Below are 14215 nucleotides of genomic sequence, written 5' to 3'. Positions count from 1 at the left end.
TGTTTGGCCTTATGCTCAATCCAGTACAATACATATTATGTAGTGGAAAAAATACAGATATACTTCCTTTTGGTCCCTTTGATATAGATGTAGGTTCGGAAAGGACCTAAGTAGATCATCAAGTCGAACCCCCTGCCCTGGGCAGGAGAGAATACTGGGCTTATATGTCCCCAGCTAGGTAATTATCAAGCCTCCTCTTAAAGACCCCCAAGGTAGGAGCTAGCACCACTTTCCTTAAAAGTTGGTTCCAGATCCTAGCTGCCCATCATAGATATCATGATGATTGACAATGTATTGAGGGGAAAAAAATCATCAAAAGTGTTTGCAAATCTGCAAACTTTCACTAAATTTCTTCGCTATCCAACTTTAAACTGGAAAATATTAAATGGAAAAACCTCTTGGGGCATGTCCAGACAAGCACAGTCGTGTGGTATGCAGTGCTGCAGACTTCCCTGTGATGCTAATTTGCAGTGAGGGGGCGGGATTTGACACTGGGAAATCCTGGTGTCAAAAAACCCTATGCTTTAAAAGCAGGGCAGCACATGTGACAGCAGTGTGTGCCACTGGAAGCTGGCTGTCTGGAGCCATGCTTGGGCCGCTGGCCAGGCTCTGTGCTGCCAGGTTGCCATGGCTACAGCCCCCAGAGGTCCTCAGGACTGCAGGTAAGGCTGCTGGGCCAGCCCAGGTGGTGGTCCCAGCCTCCCCTACCCCACTCATGGCAATGCGCTATGCGTCAGAGTGTGCATGCATGGGCACATGCACAAGTATTGTGCTGCTGTTTCTCCCCAGGGAAACAGTGTTTTTTCTCATGGTGTATATTTTGCCTAGCTTTAATCAGAGTTCTGTCAGTAGCTTAAAGTTAACACTAGGGTTACCATTTAGTTGGCACTCACTGGCTTCTTTGGTAGAAAACTTTAGCTGAAAGTTACTAATTTGTTCTGAGTGGTTCTAGTGGTTTTGGAAACCTGTTAGTCTGCAATTCTTACTCCTGTGTATAGTTAATTGTGCTCTCTGGACAGGTGTTTATATCAGGGAAAACTGGGAACACAGCTGAGTACCTGTTTCAGGGGGCATAGGGAATGAATGTTCTTGATCTGTGGATAAATGGAGGTCTCCATTTCTCAGAGCAGTCAAACCGCACATCTGAGAAGCAATTAAAAAGAAAAATTGAAACAACACTGATATTTATAAATAAAACCATCCCCGTTATAGTTGATTAACTATTACAAAGTTATAAATCTTTTGGTAAGAGATGTCTTTAATGTTGCCATTATTTCATTAGATTGACATTAGGTTTTCTAGATCAGTAGTTATTGTATGCGTCTTCTTTTTTAAAGCATCACTATTAGATAGTCTTTCTCAGAGGATTTTGCAGATTTCTATAGTCTTATTAGGTAAAAACTTAGCTATATATATATTTTTGTCAGTGGCCTTGTCAAATGCACTGCTTTTCTCATCGAACTTTTAGTTAATTAATCATTTTAAAAAACAATTTGTCTCAGTCCTCTCAGACTTTTTGTTCTGAAACCCACTGCAGTCTCTGTTTTGATGTATATTTCATGCGATGTTAAAATCTAGTCTAACTTCAGGTGTTTCTTTTTTTTTATACACATTATTAAAATAGACTGTTTATTTCTCTGCAAAAAGCAGTACAATAGGTCTGTCTTTGTTATACAAGTTTACCCCATCATGCCGCCTTCATCTGGCATGATGTAGGATTCATCTCACATGGAGTAGCCTGAAACAGCCTAATTATTTTCCCCAGCTGTGACCAAGTAAGCCAATTAGGAACAGCTGCTAGGAAAGAGAGCAGCTCACGCAGAATGGGGGCAGCAGGTGGAGGGGTTGGGAGCTTCAGAGAAGCTGTTGAAGGAACAACATGGAAACATGAAGCTGGTAAGCAAAGAAGGTAGGAAGCAGTCCAGGCAAGGTGTAGGGGATAGGAAGGTATGGTCCTCTGCAATGTAATACGGTGTTGGCTAATGGGAACCCTGAGGAGAGGTTAGACTTAGGCCTGTGTGAAAGTGGGGCAGGAAGGGGGATGATGGCCAGGAGGGTAAAGGTGCTAAGGACTGAGCTGCTGGAAAGGAAGAGGAACAAGGCCGGGAGTGTGTGATGTTCTCTGGCACTGGAGTGAGAGTTCAAATTTTCTTCTAGCCTATAAGCTATGCTAGTAGAAAGAGTCATGGACTACTTTATGAACAAAAGAAATAATTTCCTGGACCTGGCCACAGCTGGATGCCATAGACTGGACATAACCTGAAGTGTGCGTAGACTCCAAATGACTTCTGTTCTACCTTTCATGGTAATGGGACCTTGTGTATTAAGTACGTCTCCAAGACAGGGTTTTCCAAATGACTGCTGCTTCTAAAGAGAAAGACAGCATCTCTGGAATTACAGTAAAATACTATAAAGATTTTTTTCAAAGAAAAAAACAAAGTGGTACACAGTTTGTTCTAAAGACATAATTTCTTAAGATAATAGAACATTCTTAAAGAGTGGCCTTGATGGGGAAGGCATTCAGGAAAGATACCAAATAAAAAAGAAGCAAAGGAACTTTTTCAAAAGCAATAACATGCATGTAACTATATATATATCTATAGATAGATATAAATTCCTGCTTCCTTTTTTTGTTTCAGCCCTGCATATCCTTTCTTCTATTGCCCTTTGTTTCCTTTTTGTTTACATCATTTTTTTTCAAGTAGCTTTACAAAGTTCATACCAAAAGTTTTCATCTTATGAGTCGTGAGACATGTTAATCAGATTAACTATAACTTGGCTTTGTTTCTTGAAATACTAGGAAAAAAAGGGCTGTTTTTTTTTTTTTTTAAATCATAGAAAAACATAACTTTATTGTAAAAAGAATAAAGGGCTGTGTGGTGCCTTTTTGAGAACTATAGACTTTTACGCTTAAATTCTCCCCACTGGAAAGTTGCCGTGCAATGCAAGCAGGGTTTTTTTTGTTTTTTTTTGTTTTTTTGTTTTTTTTTTTAAGAGGGGTGGGCGACTAGGATAAAACATTAATTCTTTGGTTTAAATTAGAATTCTTAATTTGTTTCTTCTTAATTTGGAACTTCTTACTAAAAAACAGGCTAAAATGAAATGGAAATTGAATAAAAAATAAGGCTTTAATTTGTAATATTTTAAAATATTTAGATACAAAATAAATATGCTGAATCCAGAAGCTGCTGGCAGAAAGTTTGAACTAGTCTGTATTCATTTGAGTCTAACTTTTAAAGCCAAGCTGTATCAAAATGTGACAATGGGCCACGTACTGTATTAAGGGATTAATCTTTTGGGTGACTCAAGGGGTGTGCTGCCCGAGTGCAAGGGAATCTGGCAAAATTATCACAGGCATTAGGATGAGGCCTCTGACTGCAGGAGGCCCCATGATACCACCAGGATTAAATTGCAGCTGCTTCATACAAGCAAAATTTATTATCTAGTACATAAGCAGTATATCAGTCACTGCTTTCTAAAAATGTATAACTATTAAGAATCTGAAAATATGAAGCTTTATATTTAGATAAATGTACACTGATGTAATACATAAAGATGCACCAAATATAGATTTAAGGTTCTATTTAGTGGTTCATCTTCACATTTTAATGGCTAACTGAGGAGAGTGTACCCTTCTTTACAAAAATACTGAAATACAAGAGGAAAAACTAATCTAAATGGAGGCTTTTAACTTTCAGAGTTAAAGATCTGTATTTAAATCAGTCTACCCTGGGCACAACAAGCCCATATTACGGCATAGATTTAAGACCAGATGCTTTCTGCCTCTAGTGTAAGTGACTGCACATAACCCATTTTCAGAGGTCTATTCCTTAATCCCTCTGGGTTAAGAAAAGGAAGTTGGTTTATTTTCTTTTTATGTGATCAACAGTAGCAGGAGACTCTTTCTTAGTGGATATCATTATTCAGTCCTTTTGGGGTTACAAGCAGAAATACAACTATTTTCTAACTAGCCTTTTTTTTAAATGTGGGTAGTAAGGGATATTTGAATTGATTCCCATTCTTGGGGCTTATTAAAAAGTATCTACCACTAAAATAAATAGTTTTCCTGGTAAACAACAGCTTTTTTGAGCATTTTTTTTCTCCATAGGGTAACCTGTCTCTACCCAAATGCTTTCGTGTATCAGAAAAAAAAAATATTTCAAGAAGTCATGAGATGGATTCTGGCTTTGTCATTATCACACATAGCAGAAATCCCCGAGGTCCCTGTGGTCTATTCATTACATTTGTCAGAGTACTCCTCACACAACCCTGTATAGCCCTTGTACACAATGGTGATCCACATTAGTATAACAGGCTATTTGTATTTTTTTTTTAACTGTACGGTGGTGGTTTACAAGAAAGGTTTAGAACACTGACCCATTGTTATTCTAGGTAGTCCCAACTCCCCCCTCCCTCCCCCCATTGCTATAACTTTTTAAAAATGATTAAAGCATGTTTGTTTTTTCTTAAAATATAAGTGTTCAGGTATTGTGCATTTTTGGTTGTTCACTTTAAAATTGTGTACAGTGTCTCTGCATTTCAGTCAAAATGCAGCCAGCAAGGTTTCAGTTGGGTACTAGTAACTTGGAAGATTATAATCCTCCCAAGTAGTCATGTCTCAGGAGAGGACATAACCTACATATATTTCCTTGTTTGTGCAACAGTTTTTCACCTAAGCAAAAAGCAAGTGGGGGCTATTGTTCCCTGGGTGCTGTGGCAGTTCTAGAGCCCTATGCCACAGTGCACTAGGGCCCCTTGTAATGATTAAGATTTTATTGTGAAAAATTTTACATCAGGGACCAAATGAGGAGTGAGAAACATAGTCCAAAGTATAGATGTTTTGGAATGTCATTAGCATGTGAAAATAGAGGTTAATGAAATAGAAGCCTGTAACCTTAACTGTAGTGGATTTTACTTGGTACCTTCTATAATGGAGAAAGAATTGTTTCTATAGTTCATTCTGCTTTGCTGGGCGCTTAGCAGCAAGAAGGGCCAGGTTCATGTTTTGGGGTACCCACTGAATTTTATACCAGTGGCTCAAGCCCCCACCCAGAAATCTGGGAACTCTAAATTTGACAGGGAATTTATCAGTATGGAATACCCCATTCTCACAGCCAGTACAAACCCATGAATATAAATTTTATTATCAAAATACAAATAAAATAAAATACTTCCCCCCCCAACCCCCCCCCCCCTTAAAAACAGTATAAATGCTATCTCTACAGCTATAGTTCATAGGTTGAACCTCTTTATAGAGACTTCACGCCAGTCCAGGCCAGTCTGGGGCTTGGGCTTCCCAGATGGTTAGTCCCAGGGTCCACACTGGAGCGGCCTTACAATTGGGGTTCACCACACATTGAGAAGCTGCTTGTGGTCAGTAGTTTGGTTGTGGTGCAAGGGGCCCCTCATCACTCCTGGAGAAGTGGTAGAGTGCTGATTTTTTTGCTCGGATGGAGAGGCTGTGTGGGAGGTAGGGTCTGCAGCTCCTGCCAGCATGCACCCCCCCCCCCAAACCAAAACAAACAAACAAACAAAAACAACTTCTGGGCTGGTTTAGATGTCCTGCAGTTTTTGTTCTAGCAGGCTAAGCTCCAAAGGGAGCCAGGTTGGGTCAGCTGCAGCTAGTGATCAACCAAACATCTTGGCTGGAACAAAGGACCATCAAAAGAAACAAAGGGGAAAAGCCAGATCTATCCTCTAGACCTGGGCTGCAGGCAGTTTGGGTCTACAGCTTCATTGGGAGCAGAAAGTTGCAGACCTGAACCCCAGCCCAGATTTGGCAGGATTAGAAACTCCCAGGTTTCAACCCTGTCTAAAACTGCCAGGCCTAATTCCTGGCCAGTCAACCCAAGGAATCAATACCCTCTTTCTCAGTACTAATCCCTTAAAACCTCAAAAGGGGGAAGAAAAGGAAGAGAGAGGAGTTCCCAGACACTAGGACAGCTCTCCCTCCCTCTCTCTTCTACCTCAGTTTCCCCTTTGTCTAGCTGCGGATTCCTTCTTAGAGGAGACTTTGCTCTTGAGCAGTCCCTAGCAGCTGCTACTTCTCCCCAAACCAGCCTAGCTCACCTTGTATCTCTTAGCATGACATCATCTTAGCCTTGTCCAGACAGGGAGTGCCACACTTCTCTCCTTCCTCCTGCCCCACTCACACTCTCTCCTCTCTCTCTCTTTCTCTCCCCCAGTTTGCCTTAAGAAATATTTGTCACCCCTGGCCAATCAAGCCAGAAGATTTTACATCTCTTACGCACATATGAGGCCCCAGCTTTCCATGTGGAGAGTACATGGTCATAACAACAGGGGCCATCTTGCCCATGCAGCTAGGCTGCATGTTTTCTCTTCAGCACCACCAGAGGAGAAAAGGAAAGGAAGAAAAAGGTAAATACGGAAGAAACTCATGATGCACAGCAACCAGAGGCACTACTAGAGAAGTATTCACCGCTAGTCTGCACCTGTAGAGAGTGAACTAGGAAAGCCAAAGCTGTAACCACACTCCAACTGGCCACATGAGTCAAGGACAATAAAAAGCTGATGGAGAATAGGTTTAGGTTAGAGATCAGAAGGCAATATTTTACTGTTAGGGTGGCCAAAATCTGGAACCAACTTCCCAGGGAAGTGGTCCTCACCTCTACCTTGGGCAAATTCAAGAGGAGGTTGGATGATCACCTGTCTGGGGTCTTGTGAAAACCCAGCATTCATTCCTGGAAAACTGTCCTTCTGGGTCCATGAGAGTCTCTTTGTGAGCTTGCCAAGGTTGACAACCCCTGTCTATGAAACAGGAGAGTGATTATTTGGGTAATGTACCTACAGCTTACAAAATCCTGTTTCAGAGAGGGGACTCCATTTCCACCAGGCTGTTACAGTTAAATACATGGGTTTCCTAGCTTTCATAGACATTAGGGCTTGAAGGTATCTCACAAGATCATTAGGTCCAGCTGCTTGCCCAAGGAGCAGGAAGTCAACTAGGGTCAAAAGATCCCAGCAAGATAGGCATCCTAATGTTTCTTGAAAGTGTCCAGAGTAGGTGTTTGCACCACCTCTTGGAGTCTATTCCAGACTGTGGGGACTTGGACAGTAAAGAGGTTTTTCCTTATCTCCAGCCTAAAATGGTCTTCTAGGAGTTTGTGACCATTGGAACTTGTCATCCCTTGGGGTGCTCTGTTGAACAGGCATTCCCTCAGATACTGAAGCATACCCCTTATGTACTTATAGGCTGCCACCAAGTCAACCCTGAGCCTATGCTTCTCCAGGCTGAAGAGTCCCATGGCTCTCAGCCTCTCTTCATAAGGCCTGCCCTCTTGTCCTCTGATCATGCACATGGCTCTCCTCCAGACTCTTTCAAGCTTCTCCATATCCTTTCTAAATTGTAGAGCTCAGAATTGGATGCAGTACTCCAGCTGCGGCCTCACCAGGGCCGAGTACAGAGGGAGGATGACTTCCTGGGTCTTACTTGAGATGCATTGATAGATGCAAGGCAGAATTTTGTTTGCTTTGCCAGCTGCAGTATTGCATTGGTGGCTTACGTTCATTTTGTGGTCAGTCATGACCTCCAAATTTCTTTCAGTCATGGTGCTAGCAAGCGTAGTACTGCTGAGCCTGTAAGTGTGGTGTAGGTTTTTTCTCCTGAGGAGGAGCACCTTGCATTTCTCTGTGTTGGATGACATCGGGCTTTCATCTTCCCACCTTGTTAGCCTGTCGGTTGGCCTGGATTCCTTGCCTATCCTTAAGTGTGGATTCTCTTCCCCATAGTTTGGTGTCATCAGCGAACTTAGCCAGTCTTTTTCTGACACCAGAGTCCAGATCATTTATAAACACATTAAAGAGTACAGGTCTGAGAACGGAGCCTTGGGGGACACCACTGGTCACTATGTGCCATGTTCATTTGGTTCCATCAACCACCACTCTGGATCTGATCTTGGAGCCAGTTCTCCAGCCATCAGATGGTAGACTTGCTGAGGTCGCAGTTCCCCAGTTTTGCCACGAGGGCATCATGGGACACCAGGTCAAACGCTTTTAAAGTCCAAATATATAATATCAATGTCTTCTTCTTTTTCCAGGTGATGTGTTACCTGGTCGTAGAAGGAAATGAGGTTGGTCAGGCAAGACCTACCTGCAACAAAGCTGTGTTGTCTATCCCTCAGAATGTTGCCTTCTGTTAGCCTATCATTAATGGTTTCTTTGATTTTATTTATTTTCCTCAAGATCTTTCCAGGGTTTGAGCCTGGTGGAGATGGAGTCCTCTCTGTCAAACTGGATTTTGTAAGTTGTATGTATGTTACCCAAATAATCACTCTCCTGCTTAATAGATCAGAGGTTGTCAACCATGGTTAGACATACCCCTGGGAAAGGCCTAGGAGGAACACGTGGGTGGGCAGGGACAGAGTATCACCACCCACCACCCTGGGCTACCTGGAGCAAGGCCAAGGATGAGGGTAGTGGCAGCCCTCTGCAGGCTGCAGAGGCACCACCTGGCCAGCTGCAAGTGGGGTGGGGGGGGTGAGAAGCTCACGTGTGTCCAGGTCCAGCTGCATGTTGCCCCCCTGTCTGGCTGTGAGCTATCCCCCCACCTTGCTCTGCAGCTGGCCACTGGGGGTACACTTATTAAAAAAGGTTGAAAACCTCTGTAATAGATCATTGGATTCCCAGCTCCCCAGACTCTCAAGTTCCAATTCATGTCATCTCTTCTGTGGTGACCACACTGATTTTTCTTTCAGTGCTAGTTCTTTGTAAGTCATTCCAGGTTCCAGTAAATTAATGAAGGTAGTTTTGGATGTGGCCTGGCTGCTGCTTTTTGTTTTGTTATTTTTCCCAGCATTTCTAGTTACTGTCATCTGTTAGAGCTGAATCATTCTGGCCTGTGCTGTCTGCTGCTCTCTCTGCTAGAGATTAGGATGTTCTTCTGGAGGCTTAGTCTGGTTCTGGAATATCACTTTTTTCTAGTTCTCAGAACAAAACAGGTTTACTGGGAGTACATCTTTACTGCTCAGTTACCAGTAGGTCTCCCAAGAGCATCATAATGAGATGTTCTACATGTACTACTTCCAGAATATAAAGTGGTGTAGTTGCCATATAGTGGTGGTGTGTGCATGCCAACTGGCAGTCTTTCAGTCTAGCAGGATAGAAGTGCCACTATTGTACCTTGCACTGGCTTTGAAGAATTTATGTTCTGTGTAACTCTGCTTTCCCTTTATCTCCTCTATCGTTCCAAAAAAGAACACAAAAGTGTTTTCTTTCTTTGTTTATGGCAATAGGTTATACCATTGTTGTGCCTGCTTGTTGCAAATTACCACTGTCAACAATTGTCAGCTCACCCTACTACTGCTTATGTTCTTTAGGTAAGCAGCAGCAGCTGTGATTCTGTTTCCAGTCCTCACCATGCAAAAGAGGTCTTTCACTCCTTTGTGGGGTGGGGCTCCATGGTCCAACTAGCTCAACAGCATTTTATTTAGTCTCCTGGAAAACCTGCTTGTGAAAACAGTCATGCCATTGCAGTGCAAGAAAGGGCAAAAAAACCCTTGACGTGTACAAACACCACCAGTTGCCGGTAGACCCAATGGGCCTGACATTTGCAGGTGTTTTTTTCTTGAGTCTGTGGACAGTAATAGTATTAATAGTACCTTCTAAACAAAGGGTCATTTGTTTGCCTAATGGTACATAAGTCAGAGAAATGCATGTAAAATAAAGGGAGGTGGCTGGTCTGCTTACACTGGGCTTTCTTTTCAAGTGCTTAAGCAGGTGTGAGTTAGCTTTGGCATCCCCCTCCACCAGCTCTTTTTGGACCAAGTGTGTTTGTAGATGACACTTTAAACCAGGTTAAATGCCTTTTGCACTGCTTTAATGGTATTTCTGTTTGCATATTTGATGGCATATTGCATGTTAATTCCAGCCACTGTAGCACATTCTGCATCATAATGCACCTTAAATGATTGGGACACAGCAAATGAGTTTGGGGTGCTGGGAAGTAAAACACCTCCAAAGGAAGTTTTTGTTTCCTACCTTACAGCCATGGAGGGAAGCACTGGGCTCCATGTGGCTCAGGGGCTGTGCAGGCAGCCCATGGAGGCAGCCCAGGAAGGCAGGCTCCACAGAAGGAAAAAAACATTAAAAAAACAGTGAGCCTGCTCTCCACCCACCCCAGAGCCTGCCTGTCTGAGCTGTGCAGGGGCCCGGTGCTTCCCGCCATGTCTGTGGTGCCCCCTGGGACTGCCCAAGCTGGGTGCCTGTGGGTGGGTGCCACCAGGTGGGGGCTGTTGCTGCCATGGAGGGAAGTACCCTCTCTCCACTCCCATTGCTTCCCCTGCAGCTCAGGGACTGCTCTGCTCTCCTTTAGTTCACTCTCCCCTCCCCGCCACTGGAGAGGCAAGTAAGGATCGGGTGGACATGGGTGTACACAACTCGGGTGTTTACTTTCCCCTAAATTGAAGCGGTGTGTTTAAAAAAACACTGCTTCAATTAGGGAGAATTAAACCTCCATGTCATATACAAATGCCCCTGGTCACAACCTGCTTGCTGCAGTTCTGACACTGCTGGTCTGTGCCAGACTGCTATAGCTGAGAACTGCAGAACTCAGAATTGCATATAGCCAACTACAGGTCATGCTACAGCCATGCTTACGTTCTGCATTTGTCATGCAGTCTTGAAAAAATCAATATGCAGACCAGGGCTTTTCAGTATACCAACTATTACTTTCAGTGTTTGTGACACTGATGACTACCAAAGTCTAAATATATCAGCTTTACGTCCTTCAAATGACACTGTTGCATATAAATGTAAAGCTGCTCTCAGCAGCTAGTTCCTTCCCAGTCAAGTGATACTCTGTTCCTCTTGTACTTGAAAAGTAAAGTTTCTTGTGATAAAAGAAACAAAAAAGATCTACAATGAGTTTATACTACTCTTTGTTTTTCTTCTTTTGTCTGAAGTATGGTTAAAATCTTCCTGTAGAATTCTTCTTCCCTAGTGATATCCAGACAGCCATTTGTTCTGTGGCTATACTCTGAGTTCACTTTCATAAGTGGTTGGATAAATCATACTTTTTCTGTTTTCCTTTGCACGATACATTGTTTGCACAAATGTTGACAAATGTTTGCTGATGTTGACCTCTTTTGTAAACCATTTGTAGAGCTACTGATAAAAAGAATACTGTAAGACAATAATATTTAATTAACACTATTTGTGGCTCTTATGTACAAGTTGCTGTTTTTTCTACTGTAATAAAACAGTCAGGGTGTGTGTACATGTTTGTTTTTTGTTCCTTTTTTCTATTGACTTAAGTATTTTATTTCTTATCAAATGATTTTAACCTTACTAATTGTATGAATGCATCATGGGATGGTCATGGAACATGGAAATACTATGATTACAGAACATTTGAAATCTTCATATCAAATGATCAGCGTTCATATATTATATAGTTTGAAGAAACTGAAATGTATTTCATTATCAGCAAATGGATATAAACCCTAAACTAAATATTTTTAAATATGTTTGGCCAGGCAGGGGAAGAGAGAGGTGATATTTAGATATTTGTTTTCTTGAGTTTAAAATCCAAAAAGGAGTACCCAACCCTGCTGGGTGGGGACACTAAGCCATGATGAACGACAGTGGGTTTTCATAATGAAAAATGTATATTGACTTAAGTATTAATCAGTTAAAATCTACAAAGATATAACTAATTGTATTATATGGTCATTCAAAATAGACAAAATGGGTCAGAACTAACATAAGTTAATCAAAAGATGAAAATTTTTGATAGGCACTCAAGTGTGGATTCTTGTCAGTCTTGCAAGATAGTCCGTTGAACAAAATCAAGGAGCTGTCACAGAAGTGACAATTTTCTTTGAATCTGACCACAGAAAGCAATTTATAGCCATGACCAAACACAAGAACACAGCTGCAGACAACTTAAAAAATGGCTGTTTGGGTGAAAACCTGACCCCTCATTGAATGAAGGGTTAGATGAAGACATTTCAAAATGTAGCATTTTCTGTAGCTTGTGTCCGTGCTGCCTCCCACCCTTGAGCTCTCTTCAGGATGGGAATGAGGAAAGGAAGTGAAGGGAGTTGGGTCTGTAGGTTTTTCAGCCCCCACTGGAGGGTGGGGTGGGTGTATTGGAGCCATGGGTGACTGCCTTCTGAGTTGGCCAGCAGTCAGTGACTGGGGGGGTGGGGTGCAACCTTTTGGGTTGGTGTGATTTGGCTGTGGGGGAACCCTCCCCCAGTTGGTGTGATTGGCTACAGGGGGACTGCAGGGAGCACTTCTCCTGGTGCTCCCACTCCCTGGCTGGCACTCATGGGGGGCACCAGCACTCTCACCTGCCCCCCCCGCCCATCTCCTAAGGGGGATGCACCTGTGCTCATACAGGGTGCATGTGCACCCCCTACATGTCACCACTGATAGAAGCCCAACTGAGGTGGGGGCTCCTTTTCACATACCCCACCTTGCAGAGCCATCTGGGGAACCCCTAAAGCAAGCTCCATCTGCTCCCTTTGCCCCCTCCCATTCTGAAACGGACAGGCTGGTAGAGAGGAGGGGCCATTGCTAGGGGAGCCTGGCACAGCCAGCAACTAGATTCCCCTTTCCCCCTGGAACCAACAGTGAACTTCTGTTTATTCCAAGGGATTGTTGTAATTTTAGGATGCTTCCTATAAAGCAATTCTCAGTTACAGTGGGGAGCTGCACTTCTGTCTGAATATATTTAATCTTGTCTGAAATTAACGTTAAAGCTAAACCTTTGTTCCTGATTGATATTTTGGAGTGGGGGCTTAAATGAAAAAAATCAGAAACAAAAGTGAACAGTTTGTTTTGAATCATCATAAGGTATGTTTTGAACAATGTGAATATTTTGCTTAGGTTCAAATTAACTTGCATGTTTGGAGCACTTAAGAATTTGTTTTCCTTTCTTAGATGCATGTGGGTGGTAAACTTTCTTTCCTGTTCTCTGGAGTTGTGATTGTGTAGCAGTTGTTATACCCCCATCTATCCAATCAACAGCAGAAGTCACTTGAAAGCAAGGACACCCTGAAACATTAATATGACTCCCCAGATTCACAAGTTACTTTGTTATACCATTGATATATTTACACTAGTGAATTTCTCATCAAGAATGATGGGGGGAGGGCGAGGATGGAGCGCCGCCACCCACCACCCCATGCTGTCGGTGCCTCCCAGGAGCAGGGAGGGGGGAGGATGCCTGCGGTGCTGGAGGAGATCACTGCCACCCACTGCCCCATGCTGCTGCTGCTGCTCTGCATCCAGCTGTGCAACCCCCACCGCTCTGTGTCTAGCCCTGTGCTACGTGCCCCCCCACCAGCTTCATGTCTGCCTGGCCCACTCTGCTGGAGCCCTGTCCTGCCCATCATCTTGATGAGCCTTCTTGAAGCAGTACTGGCTAGAGCAACACCCCACCAGAAACTATGCCCCCAAGAGTATTACAGACAGAAAGACAGACAAACAGACAGAAGAACTAAGTTCTACAAAGGAAGATAATAGGCCTGTGCAAAATGGCTAGTATTCGATTCAGATTTGGACAATTTGGGGGACAGTGATTCAATTCGGTAATTCGAATCACTGTCCCAGTTTGATTTGGCTGAATCTGATTCAGAGGCTCAGATGCTCCTGAATTTCCGAATCACCCAGGCCCATCCCTTGCCTGCTCTCCCAGCCTGGCAATGGCTGACCTGCCTCCCCAGCTCCTAGCACTTGGGGGTGGGGGGGAAAGCCCTGACTTGGCAGGTGCTGCTGGGTGGGGTGGGGGCTTCCCCCCAACTGCCCCACACTGCATGGGGGGGCTCTGCACAAGCCTCCTGAGCCTCCCCCTCCATCCCAGGACCCCTCCCATGGCTGCCCTGCCTACCACAGTTCTGGCCCTTTAAGAAAAAAAAATGAAGAAACCTCCCTGGACTTCTCATTCCTCCTGGAGAGGGGCAATCCCTGCTGCTGCTCACTGCCCCATGCCATGTGGGGGACTCTGCATGAGCCCCCTGAAGTCCTGGGGGTTTTCATTTTTGCTTTTTTTTTCTTTAAGGGCTGGAGCTGGGTCAGGCAGGGCAGCCATGCAGGGGTTGGGGCTAGTGAGGGGAGGTTCAGGGGGCTTGTGTAGAGCCCCCAATGCAGTGGGGGGCAGTGGGGATTGCCCCCCCTGCCCAGCAGCACCTGGTGAGTTGGAGCTTTTTTTTGTTTTAAAGCACTGGGAGCTGGGGTGGGCAGGGCAGCCATG

The sequence above is a fragment of the Gavialis gangeticus genome, unplaced genomic scaffold (assembly GCF_001723915.1).
Source record: "Gavialis gangeticus isolate Ggan-Ray unplaced genomic scaffold, GavGan_comp1, whole genome shotgun sequence".
Classification (NCBI taxonomy): Eukaryota; Metazoa; Chordata; order Crocodylia; family Gavialidae; genus Gavialis; species Gavialis gangeticus.
The sequence above is the reverse complement of the archived record's forward strand: the minus strand, read 5'-3'. Positions refer to the sequence as shown.